This window comes from Mustela nigripes, chromosome 5 (assembly GCF_022355385.1).
Source record: "Mustela nigripes isolate SB6536 chromosome 5, MUSNIG.SB6536, whole genome shotgun sequence".
NCBI lineage: Eukaryota > Metazoa > Chordata > Mammalia > Carnivora > Mustelidae > Mustela > Mustela nigripes.
Genome location: NC_081561.1, coordinates 83696235 through 83717708, shown reverse-complemented (window position 1 = coordinate 83717708; position 21474 = coordinate 83696235). Strand labels below are relative to the sequence as shown.

The window sequence follows — 21474 nt, the reverse complement described above, 5'->3', positions numbered from 1 at the left end:
ACCGAGCAGCTATAGTCCATTCTACCCTGGGACATATTTTCTTTGTCGATCATCATGATTATTTACTTGTTATAATTGCTACTTACGTGTGTATATTTTCATGCCAGTTCTCCACAATGACAGATCAGGAATGTGTCTTACTGGTCTCTCTATCCCTCAGTATATGAAATGTCCCAGGTCCAATACAACTCAACAGATAACATGATTTTCTCCAGGTGGCTGAATTTTAGAGCTGGTGGGAGATTTAGAGATCTGACCACGTTGGTTGAATAACTAATGGAGTTTGAACTAAAGGACAGTTCAGATCTTCGAGCCTAGTCAGGCACTCGGAATAACAGTTTTTGCCTGAGTGGCTTTTATTAGCACACATCACTGAGGCTGATTTATAAAGAAAGATATGTAGCATGTCTGAAGAGTTTGATGCAAAAGTAAACCTAAAATATGGCTCAAATTAACCTGTGGAGAAATCTTTCCAAAGTCTGATAGTCTTGTCAAAGTTTAAAAGCTCAGCTTCTGATTAAAATCGATACTCCTGATTCCATATTCACCGAAGCCCGGGACTGGAGATTGGTGATTTGTACTGACGAAGTGCAGAACCACTGAACAGCAGCAGGTGGCGCTGCTTCTCTGCGGAAATTTTTCGCGATCTGCTCTCTAGCCTCTGGCTCGTTCACCTTGCTCCTGCAAAGGCCTGACCCAGAATAGCAGTTTGAATATTTTATGCTAGTGGACATAAGATTTGCTTACGTTTGTTATATATTCCTTGATAGGCGAGGGTTTCAGAGAGCCAGGTCTTTATTTAGTTATGTTTTTATGGCTTTCATTTTCCCATTTCTGACCTTGAAGACCGGGTTCCTGGTGATCTCTGAGCCCTTCACACACTGAGAGGATATTTCAGATGTTAGAGTCAGCAGAGGAGCATGAGTAGGCATCTAGGTCCACCCTTCCTCTCTTCAGTGAGGACCTCTTAGCCCAGATCCCTGGTCAAGGTCATTCATAAAGTCACAGGCAGAGTGAGGAGTCAAACCCAGATGTCTTCCCAGTCATCTTGGCTGTCCCATCCTGTGGTGGTCTTTCGAAAGCCACTCGATATCAGGTATGCCGTGCCGCTAACTGCAGTGTGACAACGGGCAGCATCGATTTCAATCTGAGAAGCTGCCAGGGCCAGTCCGCAAATAGGAGAGTGTGTGAGCAAGTGCGAGAGTGAGTGTGTGTGTGTAACAGGTGGTGTACGGTTATCTTTCTCTCATTCTTCTTTGTCACATCTGTCCCGAGGTAAGCCCTCAACAAGCATTTGTTGAATAAATGAAGGATGGAAGGGAATGAAAAATGAAGAATGACAAGAAGTGAAGAAGGAAGAGAGGGGAGGAGGAAGAGAGGAGAAGGAAGGGAGGCAAGGAGGGAGGGAAGGGAAAGACGGCATGAATGGGGGAGGGGAGGGAGGAAGAGATAGAGGGAGAGATAGAGGGAGAGGGGGAAGCGGAGGGTGGGCGAAAGGGAGGAAGGGTAGGGGGGCCAGAGGAAGGAAGAAGGAGTGGGGGGAGTAGAGGAAGGGGGGGGCAGTGAGGAAAGAATGGGAGGAAGGAGGTGGGGGAAGGAAGGGGGAGGAAGCCCAGTGCACGTGCAGGGTCTCGAACCACCAGCGACATCTGGCGGATGATCCTGAGGTGATTTAACCTGGTTTAGAGCACTTTTCAGAAATAAGATGTAAAACACTTTCTGGCCAACTGGATTATTTTATTAACTCTTGTTTCAACCTATTTGGACTCAGGTGAATTCAAAGCTTGCTTCCCTTGGGGAGGATGACTCTTGATCCAGCACGGCCGTCGCGTCTGACAGCAGTGAGAGGGCATTGCCTGCCTGCGTTCCCTCCGCGGACACCACAGAAATGACCCATTCGTGAGGGCACATGGAACATGAACGTTTTGGGGAATGAGTCCATATTCAGAGTCAGAAAAATTCCAGGAAATCCAGACCCATGATTTTATTAGATTCCTGTTTAGAAGGAGAATTATCTCTGTATGTAGAATCTGAGCCCATGAGCGATGCCCGAGACAGGAAGTGCAGCTCTTGTGTGTCTGACTCAAACAAGAACGACCGGCTTTTCTCTCTTATGATGTATCTAATTCTAGAGGTAAAGCCGAAATGCTGAATTTTATTTCTGTGATTTTTCCTTCAGGCCCAGTCCCTCCATGGGGTAGCGTCTTACGTCATGGATCTCATTTCACCTAACCAGCTGTCCGAAGTCGCCTGTCTCCTGTCCCTTTCAGAACCTCACTGACGGACCAAAGAAATTGATAGGATGTGATAATTCTTGTGTTAGAGGACAAGATTTGATTTTTAAACACAGGCCTCCTGGAAGCATGATGTTTTAGCTCAAGAATTACGTCTCTTCTGCCAGTGGAGATTTCTGGCATTAGATCACGTTGGGAGGGAGGTGGGTTTAAATCACTCCTGTCCTCCATTTGGTTGCCTGCCAGTCCTACCACCTGGGCAGCCATATGTTCCTGCAAATGCATGAAGAGGTTGTATCAGAAAATCATCCATTTAGCAAGTGTGATTGAAGACCCGCTAGGTGCCAGGCACTATGTTGTCAGGGCCCAAGGCACAGAGATTATGTGAAGGCAGGTCTGTACCTTGAGGGAAGAGACAGGCGAGGATTTTAGTGATTCAGTTGCACAAAGCTGGGTGCTGGCAGTGGGGAGCGAAGTGGATGGGCTTCAGGGTCGGAAAGGAGGTAGACCACAGCAAGGGTAACTGGCCGGTGCTGATGGAGTCGGGGGAGGGAAGGATCCAGGGTGACTCCCAGTTTTATTGGGGAAACCAGACAGGTAGAATGAAGGGCACAGGAGAACGTAGCCATAGGGGGAATCAGAATTACACCAGATGCATGGGTGCGTGTGTAGATGAAAATGTGAGTGTGTGACAAGTGAGGATGGTGTATTTTCAGTTTAGGGATGAATGAATGACTTTGAGCCTGAAGAAAGGCAAGTCCCGGAAGACCTCACTGTTACCAATCAGGATTACACTACACACCACAGTCTTTATCATAATCATAACATTTCAATCATTCAAAGACCATGCTTAATTTTTCTCTTCACCCTTCAGGACGTTTAATATGCAACTCTTGCATTGGAAGCTCCTACGGCTAAGGAAAACCAAAAGGACCACAGGACAGCTGAGCATACACAGAGCCCAAACACAGAGGAATGGGAGACGTGATTGACCCCGCGGGAGCCCTGTTCTGCTGTGGGCATCACCTGGCACTGGACCAGGGCGCTCCAACAGGCTGGCATGCGGTGTGAGTGCTTCTCTCACCCTTCTTAGGTGCTAGAAACTGACCATCCTGGATGGCAGGTGGGTCTACGGACATCTGCCCCTGAGCAAGAGAGAAGAGAGGAGGTAGCCCGCTGGTCCCAGGTGCTGCACTGGGACCTTCCTTCCATGTATTTATTGGAATCCAAAGTAAAATCTTCACTGTCCTTCACACTCTCAGTTCCAGCTTCTAAGATTCCAGAAATTCTTGCCATGTTAGTCCTAGATTTTTTTCTCCCTTTCATAAGGACATTGTCCTCAGAAGGTTTCCGTTAACCTGGGATATACTTACTTACCAACTGAAAAAATCAAATAGCAGTTTCTAACTTGATAGTTTCCCTGTGATGCTTGAAAACAGAAACTGTGGACTGAAAGCCAGGAACCAAGGAACCGAACGTTTTGAGTCGGCGACCAGGGCAAAAAAGGTCCATTCTGCAGGAGGCTATGGCAGGATGGGGTGGGAGAAAGGAAATAAATATTAATGATTAGGGGGTGACTGGTGTCCCCCTTAAAATTCCTCTGTTGAAATCTTAATCCCCAGTACCTTAGACCGTGACTGTATTTGGAGGCAGGATCTCTAAACAGGTGATTAAGTTAAAAGGAGGCCATGGGGGACAAAAGGAGGCCAGTAGGTTCTAATCTAACCTGACTAGTGTCCTTATAAGATTAGGATACAGACTAGTACAGATGGAAGGCCGTGGGCAGACACAGGGACAAGGTGGCCCCCACGAGCCAAGGAAAGAGGCCTCAGAAGAAACCAGACCTGGGCTTTCAGCTTCCAGAGCTCTGAGGAAATAACTTCTCTGTTGTTGAAGCCCCCAGCCTGTAGCGCTTAGGGAGTCCGCCCTAGCCAACCAAAACACCACCCAAAGGCGTGAGTGGGAGAGTCTGCGTGGTCTGCGCGGATTCTTACGCCAGATTGGCTGCTGTTATAATTTTACCGAGCATTTACTGAGTGTTAGGGCTAGCACATGGTAACAGTTTTTATGATCTTAAAATGCATTTTCTTCATCCTTGTGCCTGTAGGGGGGACGTGAAAGTTGTAGCGGCTCATCCATGATTCTGTGCCAAGCTGGAGCGAAGAAAACGCCCTTAACACATCCCTGCGGAGTGATCCAAATTCCGGAATAATGGTCCATTTGTCGGGCCCCGCAAAACTGTGGAACCCGCATTGCTCTTCTGTGTCAAGGAAGGGTTTGTCTTAGCTTCCTTTCGCCTGTTAAAGACGGTTCTAGAAATTCTTGCCATGTTAGTCCTATTTTTTTTTTTTTTTTTCCCTTGACAGCGTGGACACCGACCTTCTACTCTGCACTTTGAAATCTATATGGCTTTTCTAAGTAAAATGTGAAAAGTGCTTTGGGATTGGAGTTGCTTGGAATTACAGCCATGGTAGGCTAAGCTCCTCCGAACCCTTTCTTTCTCTCAGGGTCCTTCTTTTCATCAGAGTGAGAAAAACAAATCTTTTTATTTTTCGAAAACATGAGAGTGCATGGCTAAGTGATTCCTTCCCTACTTGGGGGCTACGTGGAGGTAGAAGAAGGAATGCAAAACGAAGAGAGGAAAGGAGAGCCTAGGAGCCTGGGGGGGTGGGGGTGGTTATTTGCTTTCACCTCCATTCCCCAACCTCACCCTCTGCTTTTGGATGCCGTGCCCTGTGCTCTGGGACATGACCTCAGTGGACCCTGTCACTGGAACTCTTGCCTGTTGCTGTCTGGCTGGTTTGGCTAATAGGAGCCATGGAGAGGTTGAGGGAGGGAGACACAGAGAGAGAGAGGTCTGGGCATTTATCTCCCCCTGCCCTTGCACAATTGGCCACAGTTCTGGAAATTTCTCTGTCTGTGGTTGGCTCCAGGAAGTGTATCTCCTCCTTTTTCCTCTCAGGCTTAGGAGTAGTAGTTGCTCCCATCCTTCTGTTGCTTCATCCTTGCTCATTATTTCTTTCAGGGCTGCCTACCGCTTTGCAAATAGTCTTCATTGAAATGTTCTCTCAGTTAAACCTTTGAATATGCCAATGGTATCCTCACTTCACCATCCTCACAGCTCAGAGGACATTTGCTTTCTCATATTGGCTAACTAAAGCAATAGCATGTATTCTGGAAAACTCTGGCGTCCTCTCTCCTTCTGCTACTGTATAGCGAGGAAGTAGTCAAGGTCACCATTGTGCATCTCTCAGTGGACTCTTGTACCTTTTTAATCATTCACGCATGTGCCTTCTTGTGGTTTCCACCAGGTGCATGCAGGCTAGGCTAGGATGGATGGGGATGAGGTTCCCTGTGAGACATAATAACGGATGTAACAAAACAAAAATAAAAACAAAAACCACAGACTTGTATGTATGTATCTCCAAGGGTATGCTGGCCAGTGTTTTAAGGCTAGCCCTCTTGTTGGGGTGGGGGGGCTGTTTTATGGCATTTGTCATTTACTGTGGTATAACTATTTCCACCATGGCCAATTTCAAACCACCAGTTTGACCTCACTGAATATAAATTGGGGAGAGATGCTCCCTAAGCATCAGCTTTTGGGGGCTGGTACCAGCTGACTCCAGCAACCCACTGTTTATATCCAACTATAGACAGATTGGGACGAACACATTGGTCTTACAGTGGGAATGTAATAGGTTAAAATATTAGCCATAGTAAAGTTGTTTATCAGGAGAGTCATTGTGCGACAAAATGGGGGTACTAAGTAGTTAGCAGGTGAACATAGCAGGTGTGTTTGTGTTTTTGGTGGAAGGTACAATTGTCGTGTGATCACTCCAGGCTTAAAATGCAAATTGGAGGCAGCTTTGTGATTCTAGGGTCCTAGTGACAGTCTCCAAACTATTGAACGTGTTGGCCTCTTGCAAATAAACCTGAGTTATAGCCGAGGGGTAGGGGAGGGGGTTGGCTTTTCTCCTTTCTCAGTTCATTTTTATGTCTCATTAGCGACGTGAGGAAAAGGTGAAAATATTATCTAAAAATGAGAGAACAACCTCTTTGGTTTCCCTTTTTGTTCTCTGAAGATACTTGTAAAATGTGACCAAGACTGTATAACTGAATGATGGAATCCAGAACCCGCAAGTTGGCCATTAAAGTTTGAAAGAATAAAGTCCAAAGAAAACAATAAGTAGAAGTAGTAAATAAATAGCAAGTGTAAAAGTACAGTACTTGTGACCCCCTAATGGGGGCCCTGATGAAAATATAAATAGGTTTCAAAAATGTTTGGAGAAATTCTGGGATGAAAGGAGTACTGTAAGTTATTATGGAAACTAGCTAAATTTTCAGTTGATTCCAAACCTCTTGAAGTACATGCCATGATCCCCTACATGTTATATCATTAAATGAAACTATAAAAATTCAATGGGAATTTATCCCATTGGGAGTTTATTCCGGTATTTTTTTAACTTGCGTGCAAATTCAGTTTCTGTAGGTACATGCTCTTTCAAATCCATTCGTGGGGGACACCTGGGTGGCTCAGTCTGCTAAGGGTCGGCCTTCGGCTCAGGTTATGATCCTAGGGTCTTGGAATGGAGTCCAGCAAGGGGCTCTTTGCTTAGTAGGGAGCCTGCTTCCCCCTCTGCCTGCCGTTCCCCCTGCTTGTGCTCTCTCTCTCTCTCTGACAAATAAATAAAATCTTTAAAAAATCCATTAGTGGAAGCCAGTGGTATTCTGAGTGTGGGGTGCTATGAGCAGTCAGGTCTCTGTGCAACAATACGGAAGTCCATTGTATATAGAGAATTTAAAAACAGTAATAAAACTGACTGCAGGTCAGCCTGCATTTTATCACCACCATGTGCTAGCAATTCTAAACAATATCAGTGATGAAATGATCCTTGGGAAAAAAAAATCTGTTGTTGGTTTAAGTTGTAAACAATTTTTATGCTTACTACTAAGTTTTAATAATATATACATATATTAGCTCTAAATTCACAAGTATTTATTACTTGTCCTTTAATAAACATTCACATTGTACATAGAAATTAATTTGGAGAATTTCCAGTGATCTCATTGGCCCCCAACATATGTGGGCTCCGCACACATGCTTTTTCTAGATTAAGTTCACAATAGTTTGGATTTGTTTGAGCTCACTCCTGACAAAGTTTCTGTCTCCAACCCCTGAGGTTCTAATGCTCGTTGCACTGCAAGTAGTAGATTTGAAATAGACAATGAGGTACAGAGGTTATAAAGAGGGAGAAACAGAACTTGAATTATTTCAATTCTTTATCCTTTGTCACCACTTTGTCTTTATTTATGTTTAAATGAGAAACAGCGAAACAGTGCTGGGTGTAGGGTATAATCATTTTGTTTGGTTCGTACAGATTTCATCCTACATGATATAGTTTTGTGAACTTGACAAAGAGCTTTAAAATAGACTTTTCTTCTTCTTTTTAATTGTTAATTGTTTAAAACTAAACCCCCAAATGAAGAAATAAAATATTAATGGTATGATTTAGAAGCAAAAATTGAACTTCTATGGATGTTTCAGCTTTGTCCAAATCACTTCTTTAATGTTTATTGGCATGATTATATATACAAAGTTCAATAGAAGACATATTTAGCCTCTGGATTTATTATCTGAGTACTATTATTATTTATTTCATTTTGTATTTGTACTCAAAGTAATATCGTCCTGTAGGGGAGGAGAGTTAAATACTCTAAGTGTGTACACTAAGTAGATATGCTAGGTAAATATGAGAGACTTGTATCAGTATAAAGTCACTCCCTAGAGGTGACTGAGTGGCTCAGTAGGTTAAGCATCTGGCTTCTGCTCAGCTCATGATCCCAGATTCCTGGATCAAGCTCTGCCTCAGGCTCCCTGCTCAGCTGGGAGTCTGCTTTTCGCTCTCCCTCTGCTCCTCCCCCTGTTTATGTTCTCCTCTCTCTCTGTCAAATGTTTTATACATTCTTTAAGAGAAAATCACCCATAGTAGGTGTTAAGATCCTAACTAATCTAAAGGATGCCAAGTATAATAGACTCCAGCAGCATTGATGTAGAAATGATATGCGCACCCAGGACTGTCTGGTAGAGACCAGGGAGCACCTGAGTTCCTTCTCTTGCACACAGTGGTCACTGCAGGCTATGAGACTGAACGTCCCTCAAACTGTAAACCCAATGCCGCATGGCTGGAGTCTGAGAAAAAAAGGAGCACATGAAAACATCTTTCTAGGCTACCTGCTGAGCAGCTCATGTGCATGCACACACATGCACACAGACACGGACACAAAGTCCTCTTGGATAAGACAGCATCTTTTCCTCCCCTGACAGCATTGTCACCTGAAATGCACTCTGCCCATCTGTAATTTACAAGAGAGGAAAATGAAGAATCAGACTCTCTCACCCCTGAAACTACTGATCACACCTCAGTCTGTTGCTTCCTGCATGATACAATACCTGGAGATGGAATTCATCCTTGGAATGAATCCTCTTACTGGGTACCAGTAAAATGAAAGGGTTGCTACTATCATCTTTTAAAACTTGCTTACTCAATTTGCTGTCTTCTATTTTTGAATGATAACCACTTTTTATGTCCTAGGTGAGGGCTTATAGCTGTATAGCTATGTTCCATTACTGGAAAAACACTAGTTGTGCTGAAAAGCATTTTTCGGAACAAAAAATGGCATGCCCAGAAAGTTTATACTCAGGACTTAGTTTAAAAATTTTTATTCTTTCTTTTGAAGAAGACTTGTTTCTAGGGCAGTTTGTTAAATTCCTACTACTAGCTGAGGCAGGTTGCCTGTGTCTCTAACTTAATATCCTTTAATTTAATCACATTTGAAATCTGCATTCTTTCTTTCTAAAAACCAAATCTATCAGAGGTTGGTAACATCTCTTGAATAATAGAGATTAAGAAAAAAATTCAACCTCTTGGTGTGCCAGATTATTATTTATTTATTTATTAAAAGATTTTATTTATTTATTTGACAGACAGAGATCACAAGTAGGCAGAGAGGCAGGCAGAGAGAGAGGAGGAAGCAGGCGCCCTGCTGAGCAGACAGCCTGATGTGGGGCTTGATCCCAGGATCCTGGAATCATGACCTGATCTGAAGGCAGCGGCTTTAACCCACTGAGCCACCCAGGTGCTCCTCAGATTATTTTTTAAAGCAGTGAATGGAAGGCAATATTTCTTCTAAGTTTCAGGAGTAAAAACTCCATTTCTCTAGTTTTTTTTGTCAAGCAGTCTCTGAAGGTAAATTCAGAAGTTCAGGACAAAATGAAGTAATTTTATTTATTTATTTATTTTAAAAGAAGTGTAGTGTAGATCAGGGCAATGAAAGAAGTATCCAAGGTCATAAAGTTCACTTGTATTTTCCTTCACTCCCTCCTTCCTGTTCCCGAAGCTCTGGGTTTGCACATTTGTGCTTTTTCCGTTAGGTTCTGTAATTGTGAACGAGTGAAAAGAACACTTGAAGTGTGTAATGAGCACAGAAGCAAGGCCAGCCTTCCATGGTTAGGTTTATCCCAGGGAGGTTTATGGCAAAGATAAACACCTCACTCCTCAATGGTATCACTTTTCCCAAGAGAGGGCCCACCATTTTTACATTCCTCTGGAGAGAAGGAGGGCTTGCCTGCTCTTCTTTGGTGATGGTGGTTGTGTTGGTTGAGGCTGATGAGAAGAGGACCTGGCAATCTTCCATTCTGTACTAGCTCATCAACAAGAGCAGAGAAACGAGGTCTCTTGGAACAATCACGTTGTCTTCCCTTGACCCAGAATACCTTATCTTTGGAATCAAGGTGAGAGTTGTGACTATTTTTGGTAGTTGTGAATCTTTCATTCATAAATTAAGATTCTGAGGGTCAAGATGAAGAAATGGAATCTGCAAGAAGCTCTGTGGCTGTAGCAGAGAACAGAATAACTATTTCTCCATCACAGTTCAAATAACCTGCGTTCAATTCAGAAGAAATTTAGATGGAAGCATGCTGGTTCTTGAAGAGGTAGGATCAATTTTCACCAAAATTAACTCCCAGTCTCCAGTAAGCAAAACTTTGAAACTATCTTTCATGATATAAACGTAACATTTATTAGCTCTTAAGACATTCCAGAAAACCAATCCATTCTTTTCATTGCAAGAATTAAAAACAAGAAACTAGCATTCTTTACCTCCACAGCTTGCATTTATCAACACATACAGTGTGTGAATGATTAGGTTTGCTTGAGCAACTTTGAAGTGAGCCAATTTTAGTGCCCTTGTCTCAGAGTTGAGATGAAGTCACTATCTATATTCCTAGCATTCATTTGACTGGAAATTGACAACCTGCCAGGATTGTAAGCAGCTGCCATTTCATTTGTATCTATGAGCCATATTTTATTTATTTAGGGGATTTTTTTTCTTTGTTTAAATGCATATATCTTTTTTACTTGTGACTTGGTTTTATTTTAGGAGGGCATCTGCTACTTCATTGAAGTCTGGAAATAATTTCAAAAGTTAGTTGTCAACATTTGTCAGTGGCCCTCATTCTCCCTTCTGTTTTTCTTTCTTTCTCAACTTTGGAGCTGGGTAAGCTCTGAGCCAGAATTTTCAGGTGGAGGATTCTGGGTCATCCAGCTCAATTTTCCCATCTGGAAATGGATTTACCATCAACTAAATGAAACTGAAACTTTAGGGCCTGTCCCTTAGATGAGCTCCCTCCCGCCAAGGCTGTGGAAGGTCCCCAAATAGTGGGTTCAATTGAATTTATATATTTCTGAAGAATTTTGTTATTTCAGATTCTTTTTTTTCCTCTATGTATGGTTTTTCTACTTTTAAAAAAAAATATTTTATTAATTTATTTGACAAACAGAGAGAAATCACAAGTAGGCAGAGCGGCAGGCAGAGGCAGAGAGAGAAGCAGGCTCCCTGCAGAGCAGAGAGCCCAATGTGGGGCTCGATCCCAGGACCCTGGGATCATGACCTGAGCTGAAGGCAGAGGCTTAAACCACTGAGCCACCCAGGCGCCCCTTGGACTCTTTCTTAAAAAAAAAAAAAAACCCTCCTTCCCCCATAACACTCATAGTCTGAGCTTCAAGTCCCACAAAACTGGCCCATTTCTGCCCCTGTGGATGTGGCGACCCGTAGACCTGTGTGTCATTTCCTTGCCGTGATGTCGGCAGTCCCTCTTGGGCTAAAAAGCTGAGGTGGTTCATATATTCTGTTTCTGCTGCTCTTTTCTCAGGGGCTGGGTCAGTTGACAGACCTATCTGTCATGCTCACCTAGGGTCCTGTGATGGTTGGTAACTCTTCTTTGTTTACTCAGGGCTCTCCGGACAAACAGACCAATAGGTTCATATTCATATTCTAATTAATCAATTAGTTAATTAATTAATTTTAGGGAGTTGGCTTATGCTGTTATGGGGATTGTTGAGTCCAAAATCTGCAGAGCTGAAGTTCAAGTTTAAAGTCGATCAGGCAGGAGAATTCTCTCATACCTGGGTCAGGGTCAGTGTTCTAGTGTTCTAGGTTTGTTCTAGTGAGGTGACAGCTGCTGGGATGAGGCTTGCCCCCATTATGAAGGTTAATTGGCTTTACTCAGTATACCAATTTGAAGGTAATCTCATCTTGAAAGACCCTCACAGAAACACCCAGAGTAATGTTTGGCCAAACATCTGGACACCCTGTGACTTAGTCAAGTTGTTACATAAAATTAACCATAAATCCTCTGTTCTCAACTGAGTAAGCTCTTATTCCCATGACTGGCCTGTGTATGACTGGGTTCATAATAATCCATTGTTTGTTTTTTAACTATATGTGCAATTCTATTTTATCAAGCATTATTTGAAAAGTTATTGTATCTCTTATAGCCAAAAGGTAGGTCTTTTCCTTGGGGAATTTGTCCTTCAGGAATGACCCTGTGACTCACCTCTCTTTGGAAACTTTCCTCAAGTTTGAGGAAAATGAAAAGGCAAGACAATGGTTTTAGTTCAGCTCAATGCAGAAAGTCCAAGGGCCCTAAAAGGAGGCAGAACTCTTTCCAGAGAGAAATTCTCAGGATAGATATCAGGCAAGTTTGAGGCTAAATTAAAAATAAAACCAAACAACATGGCAGTTGACTTGATGGGGACAAGGAGGTGGAAATTCCCATCAGATGGAGCCTTTGTAGAGAATTCCAAAGCACAGTACGTGTCCTGGGTGACCGAGGTGGTAGGGTGCTGGAGATACTACTAAAAACGAGGTAGATGGGTCATGGATTGGCAAGATGGGAATTCAGTGTACTCCCTGTATGGTTTTGAACTGAGAGGTGACTTCTCACAGCAGAGTACTGATATTTAATGAGGACTTTTAACCAAACTACATGGAATAATGGCTCTGTACAATAAACAGAATTTTCACTGCAGTCATTTTTACTCTTTTAAGAACCTCAGAGAATTGTTCTTCCTTATAATGTTAGTCTATCCTTCTCTTAGAATCTAACTATGAATTTTTTTCTGAAGCTAATTGAGTACTTGCCTTATATAAAAGTAGTCCTTTTGAACGTAAAGTCCTCAAGAACCTCACTTACAGTATTACACATTGTGTTGTCTATAGTAACTATAAATTTGGAAGTTTAATTCTCTTCTCTATATCAGTGGTTTCAAACACTGCAAGGACAGCTTCCAGGGGAAGAGGAAGAGAGGAGCTTTATTTCACAAGTTAAGTTTCTGTCTAAAGAGGTGGTAAGAGAGAGATTCCCTGATTTTTTTTTTTAAAGAGAACTATTGCCATAGGATAAAATTAATAGTTACAGCAAATCAAAACTAGATTAACAAATCTTGAAACAAAACAAAACACCTCAGTGCCTGTGTCTGTGTTGGGATGGGAGGGAAGGAGAACAAGGTGATAAAAAGAGATAATTTGATCTGCTTAGGTACTTGGATATGGAATCTTACCTATTGTATTTATAATACACGAAATGAAACACAATCATACATTTTATTAGTGGTAGAGATATATTTGGAAAGTCACAAACCAGTCATCAGCCGTATGGAATTAGAACAACAGCCTAAGAAATTAATGATTTAGTCTTTCTCGTTTCAGTCTTCAATATGTTCTAGAATGCCAAATGCAAAAAAAATGGATCAACTTTATATTTGGTCTAGAATTGGCTTGATTTACTTTTTAGTGGACTACTGAGGGTAAGAAACACGGTATCTAGAGAAGGATAAGCACAATTTATTTCATCCTTGCACATAAGCCCATTGTTCCTCAGGAGCTTGTGAAGCAAGACTGTGTTGTGTTAACAGAAGCCCTGCGTTAGAGCTCCTAGCTTTCTGTACAAATCGCACTTTTCTTTTGTTTCTAGAATGGAAAATGTTTTGATTCCTAGAAATGGGTTTCAGATCCTTTAGCAGGTTACTTTTCTACACCATCCCTCCTCCCTCCCAACAAACAACAAGAAAATATCCCAACAACTTTTCATTTATGTCAGTGGTTGTCAACCAGGAGGGATTTTATCCCCCAGAGGTATTTGGCAATGTCTAGAGAGAGAGAGATAGTTCTTTTTGTCACAACGGGCATCTAGCAGAGAGAAGCAAGGGTGTTGGTAAGTAGCCCACAGTGTACAGGGGAGTTCTTGCGAAAGAACTATCTGGACCCAAGTGACAACAGCTCCCAGGCTGAGAAAGCCTGGCCTAAATGGATCTATCAAGTCTCCTCTGGCTTTAGAAGCCTGGTTGCAGAGCTCCTGGGTGGCTCAGTCAGTTAAGTGTCTGACTCTTGGTTTTGTCTCAAGTGGTGATCTCAGGGTCCTGAGATGAAGCCCTGCAGGGCTCCATGATCAGCAGGCGGTCTGCTTCTCTTCCTCCCCCCTCTCCCTGCTTTGTGTTTTTTCTTTCTCTCTCAAATTGAAAACAAAAACAAAAACAACAACAGCAACAAAAAACAACACACACACACACAAAAACTTGATGCTTGGTTGGTTGTCCATTTTTCAATGCATTCTTTGCTTTAAAAAACAAAAGGCAACATCTGTAATCTCAGCAGAAAAACATGCACACAAGCACTTAGCTTAGTTTCAGATGACAAATGCTGCCCCTCTTGTACATACTCTTAAAATAATGAAATTAAATCACTCCAGTGCTTGCAAGTAACACTACTTGCATCCTCCCCAAGAGGGATAAAACTGATTAAGGAGTTTCTAAGTACGAGAGTAGCAGAGGCATGATCAGTCCATTAAGACAAAATTTGGTCCTTCGTACTTTTCCTCTGTTGACCTTTACTGGAGGATTGTTGACAATGATCTGATACTCAGTAAAAAATGATCACCCTGAATCCTTGAAAAAGGAAGACTGGTTTACATAAAATTCTACCACCTGCTCCAGTGTAAACAGCAATACCCGCCACCCCCCTCCAGCCACGTCCTTGCTGGATTCAAGGAGAACCTTTGTGTCTTGTTTTCCCAGCAGCAAATGCAGCAGCTTCCCTGCAGATGGCAAATTGGGTGTCAGTCAGTGGGGATTCAATGAATATTGTTGATGGACTGAAGAATGAATGAAGTCTTCTTTACTCAGACAGAATGAAGACAGAATGAAGTCTTCTCTGACTCTAATTCCTTCTCCTCTGACAACGATCATTTTGACACAGTCCCCCTGGGTTCCTCCAAGATGAGGAAGCTTATGAACATGAGTAGAGGGAGTGAGATTTTCAATTTTGGGCATTTGCAGTAAGACAACTCTTGGAAGACCAAAAATTGTGTTTGTTACAATTAAAGAGGAGAGAGGTTGAAGACAACCCCCTGAGAACCATTTGTTGACCTTCAAGGTTGCTTGACCTTGTTTGGACATCACGGATACCCTCTTATCTGCCTCATGAGGAGAATTTTCTGTCAGCTCATGAAAATATTTTGACTACGGTGAAAGCTGATCTCTCTTGTTTTGCTCAAATGGACTGGAAAACAAAATCACGTGAAAATCTGAAAAGAAGCCCAAAAGGATTAGGGCTCTGCTTTTAGTTTGTGAATTCTATTGCTCTAAGTCACTGTTTATAAACTGGAAATGCAAGTTGCTTTTAATTTCCAAGAGCGGTTTAAACACATGTGTGATATTCAGATCTGTTCCCGAACATGTCCAGAGTGCTTTGAAGTCTTGGTTCTAGAGAAGTTAGAAACTGGGGCAAGTCCCAGCCTTAGAAGTAGGTACACTGTGTTCGGTAGGCCTCTAAGCCCTTTTCAGCCAGAGTGTAATGTGACCTCACTGCTTATTGATGGCCTCAGTGCTGTAAAGGAATGAATGTGCAGAGGTCATCTCTGGGTCCTTTGATAAAAAGGTCTGATCTAGAAGAAAGAAATCCCAGTTGGCCTGAGGAATCACGTAATCAGAGAAACAACACAGGCTGTGGGGCTCTTGGCCATTGGCACGAAAGGCAAAGTCCACTCAGGTAACAAAACAACATTTTCCAAGTCAGCCAATAAGAAAAGGCAATGAGACGCTGATGGCAACCAGCCTGATACTACTAGGGCCATTTTATAATTAGCTCTGTTACTTGGGTCTAGTTCCACAGTTTGTGTTCCATGCTCCTTTCTGCTATTTGACTGTCAGTGGGCATGGACCCAGACTTCAGATGGATGTTGGTTTTCCGAAAGCGATGTTAGAATGTGGCTGTGGTGACAACCATTAAAATGCAAAGGTGGGTTAAACCTCTGCCTTTGGCTCAGGTCATGATCTCAGGGTCGTGGGATGGAGCCCTGCCTCCAGCTCTCTTCTCAGTGGGGAGCCTGCTTCCTCCTCTCTCTCTGTGCCTGCCTCTCTGCCTACTTGTGATCTCTGTCTGTCAAATAAACAAATAAAACCTTAAAAAACAAAAACAAAAACACTTTCTATTTCAGTCAAATCACCATGTGGCTGAACACACTAGTGGCATTCTGGGATCTATTAGTCAATTCTCAAGGCCAGATCTGATGAGCAGGAGCTCCCAGACCAGAAGTTGCCACTTAATTTTTCCTTCCCCCGACTGAGGTCTGGTTAGGTGAAAGTGCTTAGCAGAGAGATTTCATGTGGGTGCTACATTCAATTAATTAGTGAGATTAATCATGCCAATTAATTAGTGAGAGAAACTTGTTTGATTCTTAGAGCTGGAGGGGTCTTGGGGTCCAGTGTCTTATATCTGAAGAAGAGCGAGACGGAGAAACGCAAATAGCCCCACCAATCCCCATTAGATTGAGAAAGCCCAGACTTTGATGCTGTCATCCTCTGTGAACCCATGGCTGGATGCGTACCTCCATGTCCTCCCTCGGTCTTGGGATTCTCTGCCACAAAACCTCAAAGGTTTGAGAAACTAATGAAATGTACCTATGTTTTCTTCTCAAACTGGAAATGAGAGTGGGGCGTCCTTTATTCTGTATTATTTGTTTCTGTCTGAGAGAAATGCTGGAGTTTTCACCTCATATGCAGTTAAATAAATGGCACCCCTCAGGCCAAAGGAAGGTCTTAGTATATTTTATTTTATTCTTTAAAAAAGAGTTACTTATTTGCTTGAGAGAGCCAGAGAACCTCAAGCTGATACCCCACTGAGTGCAGAGCCCGGCTCAGGACTCAATCCCAGACCCCTGAGATCATGACCTGAGCCGAAATCAAGAGTTGGCTGCTTAATCCACTGAGTCACCCAGGTGTCTCTGGCCTCAATATATTTTAAAGGAAGAACTGCTTCCAGTGTATTTAAGCCCGTGGGTGTTCTCAGCCTGGGTTTCCTTGAACCTGAGCAGTTGTTCATCTTATGAAGCTATCGCAAGGTGCTCCTCCAGGTCAGGTCTGGGGGAGTAGGCCTCCTGTCACGGGAGGGAGTTGGTTGGTAATAAGTTGGGGTTGTCTGGGGAGCACTGCTGATCTTTGCAGACGGACTAGGGAAGAAGCAGGTGGCACAATAAAAGGGGCTGCTGGCTCGTGTCTCTGCTGTGAGATGTGGAATGGAAAATGCCCTTCCAGCTCAAACCATTTCTGATCCCCGCATCAAGCTGAGCGCCCTCCTGGCAGCCCTTTGAGAAGCTGTTACTGCAAGCCAATGTGGCTGACACTTCCTTATTGTGGGGAGGGAGGCTGGTGGGAGCCTCTTCTTTCCCTTCCAAAGTGTAAAGCCTTCTTTTAAAAGATCATCTTTGGGGGTGCCTGGGTGGCTCAGGGGGTTAAAACCTCTGCCTTAGGCTCAGGTCATGATCCCAGGGTCCTGGGATCAAGCCCCCCATCGGGCTTTCTGCTCAGTGGGGAGCCTGCTTCCTCCTCTCTCTCTCTCTTTGCCTACTTGTGATCTCTCTTTCTGTCAAATAAATACATAAAATAAAAAAAAAGTCATCCTTGCCAAAGGCCACATGTTTTAAAATTCCATATATAGGAAATATCCCGAACAGGCAACTCCACGGAGCCAGAAAGTGGATTCCTTGGTGTGGGACAATGGGAAGGGGGATGGGGGGTGACTGCTTTGGGGATGGTTTCTTTTTGCAAATAAAAAAAAAACACCTTGGATTAAACAGTGGGGATGATTGCACAATGCAGTGAATATATTTTGAAATGGTGAGTTTTATTCTATGCAAGTTATATCTCAAAAAAAGTTAACATACAGTGTGTCATGTTTTTAATTTTTTTTAAAAGACTTATTGATTTATTTTAGAGAGTAGGAGAAGGACAGAAGGAGAGAATCTCAAGCAGACTCCCTGCTGAGAGCAGAGCCTGACAACAAGGAGCTGAATCTCAAAATCCTGAGATGGGAACCTGAGCTGAAGCCAGGAGTCAGACGCTGAATGGACTGAGCCACCCCGGATGCTCCTCCACTGTGAGGACTGATAACAGTGTCATGGGCTGTGACAGGTCCCGTGGCGCTCTGGGTGATAAAAGCTCAGGCTTGCTGGGCCCCAGCCATTGTTCTTTACCCTGCTCATCCTCAAGACACCCCACCGAGCTGGGTGCTACTGTTACCCGCATTTCACAGATTTCACAGATGAGGGCACTGAGGCCCCGGGAGGTCAGTTACTTGGATCAAGGTCACACGGCTGGGGCAGGGCAGAGCCAACCTCCCTCCTGGGTGGTCTGGCTCTAGAGCCTGCCTGTGGACTTCAAGGCTGTGCTCCTGTCTGGATTCTAGCGAGGTTACTGTAGGGTATTAAAAAAAAAAAAAACCAAAAAACCCCCACAAACTCCCCCAAAACAAAAGCCCAAACACCAAAAAACAAAAACAAACAACCCAATGCTAACCAAACCAAAATAAAAATCTGGAGAGGTTACATGAGTGCAGGAGCTCAGGGCGGTCCATTTTGAATGCTGGCACGGGCTTGGCCTGCAGCAAAGGTTATCTGCCCCCGCAGATTAGCCCACCTGGCTGACGTGCCAACCCGGTGGCTGACGTCAGCCCTCTGTGGCCACTGTTTGCTCAGAGCTGGGGCACTCGGGCGTCTCTTGCTGCAGATTGGCCTGTGAAGACACACCTCTACCTCTCCAGATCGCTCTCAATGGGCAGGATGGAGGTGGCTTGGCATGCACTTCGGTTGCAATGCTGGCAAGCCGTCTCAGTGCACTTGACCTTGAGGATTCATGTGTGCAATCAACACTGTCCACTTTAGTTAGGTCTTTGGTAAGAAATAAGCTTTAAAGCAATTTTCCATCCGGCTTTTTGCTTTTTAAAAATCAGACACACTGATTTCTGAATGAAAGAAGAATGAGTCACCTTGGCTATCTTAAAAGAATCCCAACATTAAGTCAATAATACATAGAAATCATGATCTAGATACTTTCTATTGGATCGAATACATAAAGAAATGTAATTTAATTTCCAGTGTTCTAATTTATCTTTAGAATCTATCTCTCTTTTTTTTCCTTAAGTGAAATGTAAGAACATATTTAACATCTGGAGCTCTAGGCCCTATGGGGTAGTTGGTAAGAACCCATCGTCCGGGTCTGACCGCTCAGCGACAGCCTGCCCTTGGACAGCTTCACTGAGCTTCTCTGTGCTGCTGTTTCTGAGTGTAAGATAGGACAATCACCACACCTGCCCTAACAGGGTAGCTTGGGGTTTAAATGGCCTATCAAGGGCGAAGCATTCAGAGAAGAGCCAGCACAAGTCATTTACCATGATCCGAGTTCATACTAAGTCTAAATATTTCAGTCCAGTTCACTAACATTTAAATTGGCAACCTTGAGTTGTACATTCATCCCAACCCTCATGTGATTCAGAGTGTTTCCTTCAATACCCCAGTGGACTCAGTATGGTTCTCATTTGACATGCAGGGAAAAGCGACAGGTGTCTGTTCAAGATCTTAGCTGGGTCCAGAGCTCAATTTTCCCCATTCTTAATCCAGTTTTGCATATTTCTGAAAAGAATCTTCTCATAAAACATATCACTAGTTTCTTAGAGAGAAAGTTTTAAAAAAGGAAAATGTGTTTCAAGAGTCAAGAATATTTAAAGCTCAAAACCAGAGATGCATTGTTTGAGAGACGGAGACTGAATCCAGAGCCAGAGCTTATTTGTTTCACGGCTTCTTGGGAAAGCCCCTGTTCAGCTGTACGTGTTCATGGGTTAAAGACTGTTCCAGATAGTAGGGGGATTAGGGCTAATCCATGTTGACTCTGCATTTTATGGATTAGGAACCATTTCCAGAGAGCTGATATGACTGTATGGAAACCACTAAACAAGTAAGTACAAACCCTGAGAATCCAGTGCACTGGTCTAGTCCAAGTCTGGTTTCCTATCCATTTTAACAAATTCCCTCTCGTGGGGGATGGAAGTCACTTTGCCTGCATTAGGAGGAGGTGATATCTCCTTCCTAGCCTCTCTGTTCATTTTTCTCCCCATTCCTAAGTACCCCACTGTGACGCCCTGCTGGAAGCAGGGGATCAGACAGTGATGACTTATAAGGCCCGAGACGCTCATAATCAAGCAGCAGGTGCATGAACAATTCTTCTCTCTGGGGCTACAGGGGAGCCCATCTCTTCTGCACCCAGCCCTCTTGTGGCATCTTTCTACCACCTCCTAGCAGGTCTGGCAATGTAAATCTGTTTTCTGGCTTGACAAACTGGTACAGTTCCACCCATTTCATAATGGTATAATGAAATAATAAATGCATGTGACTTAGTACAGCATCTGTTAGAGTTTGTATGGCTGGTATTATTATTATTATTCAGGACTATTTTTTGGATTCATTCTAAAATGAGTGGCAGTGGGGTTAAGAGATTGGGTCCAGGCTCCACATCCCTTAGGCTTGGGTCTCCAGGATTCCTCCTCTCTGATTTACCCACCATTGGTCCCCAGTGTCTTCAAGAGAAGACTTCACTAGCTCCTTTCTGCTGCATCCTGAAAGTTACTGGTTTGGTTTCTCCACTCTTGAGAAGGTGTGGTAAGAGCCACAAATCAGACCAATCTAGAGTGCAGCGGAGAACTGCTCATGCCTCCTGTTGGAATGAAACATCCATGTGAGGACACTGAGCAGTGTCCAGGACCAGTGGTGGGGTAGGTTCCGTTTTGTCCTGCGGAGAGAGAGCCCCCCAGCGGGATGGCACACACAGAGGACTTTCCTTAGGAGGGGTGTGCGGGTCTCTGCTGAATTCCCCACATTCTGTCGCCCAGCCGCTCGTCATCACCAGCTTGCCGTTGTTTTGCATCGGGATTCAAGGGCCTGCAGGACTTTTCATACTCTACTGAATGATTCCTTTGCTTGCCTGCATCTGCCCCAGACATAGGCTCCTTCTCTGTAGAGATTATCTTGTTCACCTTTGCATTGATAGCTCCTAGCACACAGTAGGTGCTCCATAAATGCTTTTAAAATAAATCACTGATCAGACAAACTTCAAAGCAAGGGAGGCCTCTGTAAACAGGAAGCAAAGGATGAACCTTATTGAACTTGGCAGGCTTAGAAGACAGGACTCAGTGTGACCTGGTCTCTGTCTTATCTTACACTGCTCTACCCTTTGCCCTCTGTGGGACGATGACTCTGATCTCCTCTCACTGCCCCCTGCTCATCGTGTCCTTTCCTGCCATGCGGGGCACACACTATGGTTTGCCAGGTTGTGGAGCACAGAGGCCATTCCACCAAAGGGTGTGTCATCTTTGCCCAGTAGAAATGTCATGAGAACCAAAGACAGCAGCTGCATGTGTAATTTTAAATTTTCTTGTAGCCCCATTAAAAAAACCTAAAAAGCAAGCTAAAGTAATAAAATATCTTGCCTGACCCCATATATTGAAATGGTACAATTTCAACGTGTCATTAATAAACATAAAATGCATTGAGGGATTCTGTATTTTCTCTCACTGA

The 21474-nt window shown here is 43.5% G+C and overlaps 1 long non-coding RNA gene across 2 annotated transcripts; it reads left to right on the top strand.

Annotated features, from left to right (window-relative positions):
- Positions 1 to 773: 773 nt before the first annotated feature.
- LOC132017379 (uncharacterized) lies at positions 774 to 5629 on the top strand. Of its 2 annotated transcripts, none has more exons than XR_009404253.1 (5): positions 774 to 1096; positions 1772 to 1899; positions 2180 to 2437; positions 3109 to 3301; positions 4342 to 5629. It is a non-coding gene; the product is annotated as an uncharacterized LOC132017379 (long non-coding RNA). The 2 variants fall into 2 exon arrangements; XR_009404252.1 differs by lacking the exon at positions 774 to 1096 and adding an exon at positions 1171 to 1275.
- Positions 5630 to 21474: the final 15845 nt, after the last annotated feature.